The sequence below is a fragment of the Solanum verrucosum genome, unplaced genomic scaffold (assembly GCF_900185275.1).
Source record: "Solanum verrucosum unplaced genomic scaffold, falcon-dt-bn FXZP01000138.1, whole genome shotgun sequence".
Taxonomy (NCBI): domain Eukaryota; kingdom Viridiplantae; phylum Streptophyta; class Magnoliopsida; order Solanales; family Solanaceae; genus Solanum; species Solanum verrucosum.
Window position 1 is genome coordinate 1712559 of NW_026020134.1, and position 6548 is coordinate 1719106.

A 6548-nucleotide genomic window follows, 5' to 3' on the forward strand; every position below is an offset into this window, starting at 1 on the left:
AACATTTTTAAAAAAAAGTGCTTCTAAAAATAAATAATTTGTAAGAGCAATACCAAACATGCTCTTATAATACATGTAACTTGTATCTTTTATATCTGCACAAATATAATTATCACTTTATTAATTGTAGTTGATTGATATATATTTTCATTTTAGATATTTAATTATGTTATGTTGCGCACATATTAAGGTCAGCTTAATTTTTTTTTAATATATCTATGATTAATTTTGAAATATCTTAATTATTTCTTTATATTTATTTTGAAATTGAATTATGATGAAATTATCAGTTACTCTAAACTTCTAATAATATATGTGAGAATTCTATTACTTTTTTAAACTTAATTTTTCCATATTATTTACCTCCTTAAATTAAATTATGTGAGGGTTTTATTTCCTTCATGAACTTAATTTTTACGTATTAATTAAATTCCTAAATTATTTTATCCAGTTATTGTCGTTGTCTAAATGCAGTTTCTGTGGATTTTAGCTGCTATTTTAACTTGTATTTTTTTAAAATTTGTTCTAGTTTTGATCTAATGACATGATTAATTTATTTTTGCAAGTTTTAGACATCAAATAAATTAAGAAAACTTATGCGAAATATCAACTTTATAAACATGTCAACTTTATAAATGAAAGAAACATGTATAAAATATCAAGAATAAAGTTATAAATATCAAAATGAGTGATACATCTTAAAAGACACAAAATTAATGCATAGGTGCACTCAACTGTGCAATAGCATTATCATAATATATACACAATAGGTAAACATAAAAGACAGTTTAATCATGATAGACCCTAATTATACTTAGTTAGTGGTATTTAAAAAATTGTGTTTCATTAAGTTAAAATATTCAGTTGACAAGATCGTAAGTAGAGAGATCCAGTTTACAATCCAACCTAAGTATATAAGGGCCTATCACACTATTTAATTTGCCTATGACTCTTGCATAATTTGAAGAAAATTAAATTCAGAAGAATATATAATAACTCTCTGATAATTTAGATATATAGATATATGTATAACTACCAATTTCATCATAGTTCGAGAAAATTCTTATACCTTATCGTATGTTAATTTTTTTAGTGAAAATTTTGACATCATCAATATCTAAGATATACCTACATAGAATCTCACACACCACGAGTATAAAACTTGATGACAAATTTGACAACACTAGACTTGTAGTGAAACAACGTGTCCACCACCAGACCATGATAACCATTTTAGGAACAATAAATACCATTATATGCTACTTGCTCTATCATCATTTATAAATTTTGGTGGAGGTAGCATTTAATAAGAAAACAAATTGATACAAAGTAAGTAACAAAAAATAAAACCTCAATATTGGTGTGTGATTTGTTTTCGTGTTGTTTCAAAAGTCAAAAGTCAAAACCAAACTCATGGATGATAAAAAGGAAACAAACCTAACCCCAATCACTATTGTTGTCTTATATTTCCCACTATATATTCAATAATAGCAAAAATATACTTTCTTTCACACCATATTACCTAACCACAATCAATGTTATTGTCTTATATTTCTCACTATATATATTTTATTTTTGAATTTTTATTTCGGTATTTGGTAGTCACATTGAAATTGAGTTCGAATCTGAGATGTCTAATTAAGAGATGAACAATATCATTCACTACACCGCATTCTTTAGTAGTTTCCCAATATATATATACTTTCTTTCACACCATATTACCTAATCACAATCAATATTCTTGTCTTTTATTTCCCACCACTATATATATATATATATATATATATATAGATTTTCCATCCAATAATCGGTAGTTGCATTAGAGTTGAACTCGAAATCTCTAATTAAGGGAGGAGCAATCTCATTCGTTGCACCACATTCTTTAATGGTTTCCCCCTATATATATAGATTGTAGCATTGTATACTTTCTTTCGCACCTAATATGGCACATGTATATATGGATATGATTTTTTCGTTCTTAATTAAAAGTTACAACTCGATATAAAAAAAGAAATTTAATAAGGAGTGCTTCCGTGGATTTTAAAGAGACTTATACAAGGTGACCCCTTAATATTAATATGATATTTTTATGATAACATAGGATTAAAAATAATAATATATCTATCTTACATTACTAAAATGACTAAAAAAAAAAAAAAAAAACTAAACTATAAATATGATATTTTTATGGTATCTAGATCGGACCTTAAATCTTGAAGTTTGCAGAAAACAACTCAAACCATATGATTATGTATATTGTAAAAATAATAGTTTTATGACCTACGTACGCGGTGACGACGTGGTCTACTAATGATCATAATTATATGGTTGATTTGCAATTTTTAATATTGCCTCGATCGGAATTAGTGAACTAATCAATAAACTAATTGCTATTAAAAATATAAAAAAAAGTTGTTAAGTGTATCTGTTATAATCATGCAACATGCATATTTAAGTATATTTGGAGCCTAAGCAAGTTTGGCTACGGTCGAACTCTTTTTCTTTGGTCAAAGTCAAAAATAGTTTTATATTTCTAATTTATTCGATTTTACGTGAGTCATGTTGATTTCACACTTCTCTAAAGTAAATATTTATTAATGATTTATTTATAAATTAATCTTATTGATTACACTTTGAAAAAGAAATTTTGACTATTAATATTTATATAATTGTTTGATAATAAAAATAGTATTAATAATAACAATAATTTTTTCTTAATTTGTTAAAATATATAAGTATTTTTTTAATATAAGGATCAAATAGAATAAAATGGAGAAAATAATAACCGTGTCATTTTAATTTAAAGTAACAGTATACAAATAAATGGATTTGCATGGAATAATATGGACCGACCAAATTAAAAATTAAGATATCTACAATAGTCCTTGACACGGTTAAAAAAATATCTAATTACAGTACTGGAGGGGTGGATTAAGAAGTAATTAATTATTAATAGTAGTATTAATTAATTTGGAAAACATTTATCCTTCACATTTTATTCTCTTAAAATTAACTTTAACTCAATTTTCAAAACGAGATTGAATGCAAATTTCATTATTTAAAAATAGAATTTTGAGAATCAGAAATTAAATTTAAAATATTGCAAGTTGTAAAATATTCTCTGATTCAGAAAGATAATTAATAGTAGATTAGATTTATATACTATACTAGAATTATAAATATATTATGGCGGCTTTTTCTATAGATACCAAAATTAACGTACTAAATTCTTAATTTGTCTTCATCTGTAATGACTCGAAAGGTCATTTTTGAAAATTTTCGCAAAATTATCATTTTATCCCTCTCGATAGTTGTCTCGAGTTATTTTTGACTTGTTCGTGAAGTTGGTTTGAGAATTTTATACTATTCGTTAATTTCGATTATTTAGTTGGTGGTATTTATTAAATAATTAAGTTTTATTAGGGGTGATTAATGGGCCAAGTCCAGAATATAAGTAATATCCTATACCACTTAGCCCATGTAAAAATTAAATAAATCAGAGTTAAAGATAATTAATATTATATTTTTAGTCGAGCACGAAAGGGCAAAAATCAGTTGCGGCTAAAATTTGTAACCGAAGGAGACGAAGAGAACATTAAGCGACCTTCTGTTCAGGTAATGTAATCATCATCATTGCCTGAATTTTTGTATTTGTATATATGGGTAAGAACATACCATTGTTATTGTGAATTAAAGTGGGGTCGTAAGTGAAAAGTAAGTATAATTGAATTGCAAGTGGGAATGGATATACCTATTCTAATGTATTTTTTTTACTTGGAGAAACAAATACCTTCATGCCATATGGATGTAATCATTAGATAATGATTGGATGATCCTATACTTACTAATGATTTAATAATTACATGTATTTTGACATTGAATTCACAATCTGCAAATTGAGTTTCTTAGACTTAAGTTACTGATATAGTAACTTGACGTTGGGTTCTATTTTAATTATTTATTTATCATTATTACTATTAAATATTGAGTGTATTATATTATATGAAAATTATTAGGGTTGTAGTGTTTAGAGAAATTATAATTTAACCCTAGACTTAAAATTCAGGAAATATGAGATTTGACATATTGGTTGAAATCAACATTTAGAAATTTTATTATAAACTTGGGTGAATTTTTGGGTCAAGGCTAAACACATAGTAATATGAGTGTTGTTAGAATTCAGAGTCTTATCGTGGTTACTTATTTGAATAGATTGCTTTGAGTTGGAAGTTCAACGAGATGGGAAGACTCGAGACCCGGAGTGATTGTTCAATTAATTAAGGCAAGTGGAGCCCCCCCTCTCACTCTTCCCCACGCCTATTTGTTCACCCGAGATGCAGAACTCTTTTTTCTTTTTTTAATGAATAGATAGAGCCATGATACATTCCGAAATATTGTAAAGGTAAATAGACTCTTTTCGCCCCCTTTTCGATGTCTGCCTGAGGCTAAACCCTTGATAAGTGTATGGAATTCGTGTATTTCCTTGTAATATGTGTTTGAGGGTAATGAGACTTGGTGATGAGTTAACTTGTCCACATTGATTAATTCTAATGATGAAAAAAGGGTAATAAAAGGCAATGTGATTAATTGTTTGTGTGTGATGTGTTGAGAATTGTTTGTGACCGGCATTGGTACGAGTACCAGTGTTATAAAGGGAAAATTTATTACTATAGAATGCGGATTGTAATTCGAGAATGCCAAAGCATATGGACATTAGTTGATATATTATTGACTTGATTTATTATGTGTGATTGTGTTCTTTATTGAACCCGTATACTGGTGATAGCTGAGGTGATTACATATCATATTGATATTTGATTGAGATGCATCATCCCTTTTATTGAAATCATATTGTGCACATGCATTTAAATGAGATTGAGTATAAGTTGGGCACGTGGAGATCGTCCGGGCGAAAATTATTTGATTATGATAGTGCGTTGAGATCGTCCGCACAGACACGTGGAGATCGTCCGTGTCGTTATATGGACCTCGCGAGTCCCCCATGGGTCATGAACTCTCGATGTATTTTCGAGGAGTATCATGTATATACGGTTGAGAGAGTACTTGGTATTCTGAGGCATATCATTTCATGGTGTCATATTGCATTGCATCCCATGACATCCTTCATTCTTGATGATTATGTGTTTTATTGGTGGTTGGAAAGTATTTGATGTTTGATTACCTCTATTTGATGAACTTGATCTTGTATGTTATTGATATTTGTGAGTGCCTTTTTGTGAAAGTTGTGATTGATGAATATTGAGTTTGTTGTTGAGGATATGTAATTTGTTAAAGTGATTGTTGTTGAGCTGGGTGCTATGTAAACTGTGAACTGTTAGGCTGGGTTGGTTTTATGCAGGTTGTAGTTGTGAAGGTTCGGTTGGGATGTAAGGAGTACCCGTATTCTATTCTCTTAGCTTGTGTTTAGAGGTGTACTTGTTGAGTACCGTGTTTGGTACTCACCCTTGCTTCTACAAATTTTTTGTAGGTTACGAGTTTGGATTTTGTGATACTTTCCATTCTCTTATTTTTCGAGGCTTCTTGGAGATTTGTGAGGTAGTTGTTTGTCATCTCAACGAACATTCTTACTCCTATTTATGATATTGTTCTATTTTAGAGACAACATTCTTTGAGACTTACGTTTTCTTTCAAATCTATTGTAATACTTTAGAGGCTTGTACACGTGACAACCAAATTTTTGGGGTATTTTTGAGTTAATTATGAAATTTCCGCATTTTATTGTAGTGGGTGAGTGTTAGGCTGACTTGTCTTGGTGGGATAAGACAAGTGTCATTACGTCCATTTTTGGATCGTGACATCATCCCCCCCCTCGGGGGCAGGAAAGTTAATTGTCATGATCCAAGATTCCTCTCTTAAGAGAATATAAAAATAAAAAAAATTCTCATCCAAATAAAATTTTGCTTCAATTTATTTATATAGTAAATGTCATTATTAAAAAAAATAAAAATTCATTAACATTATAATTGAAAAATGTTCTATGGCTATATTTCGTTATATATTTTGAGTGGATTAATAAGAAAGAAAAATAGTTGTATTTTCACATGATAAATTAAAATTTTCTCAGTATTTTCTGTTTGTCATTATTCGTTTTTTTTAGTGAGCTGATTCGATGGAAATAATCAAGGATAAGTTATTTGTATTGTCATAAGTCATAACATATTTAACCAACGGTGGATGTAACTTAGTGAGCTGATTCATTGGAAAATGTCAAGGATAAGTTGTTTGTAATGTCATAAGTCATAATTTCTTTGTCTCATTTTATATGATGTGGTTTGACTCAATATGAAGTTTAAAAAAGAAAGGAAAACTTTTAAAATTTGTGGTCTAAAATGAATCGTAGAAATTTGTGTAACTATACGCTATTTCATTAAGGGTAAAATAGACATATTAAAGTTAAATTGTTACTTAATATATATATATATATATATATATATATATATATATATATATATATATAAATGTGTCATTCTTTTTTAGACTAACTAAAAAGGAAAGTGAGTCATATAAATAACATATTTAAGTAACAT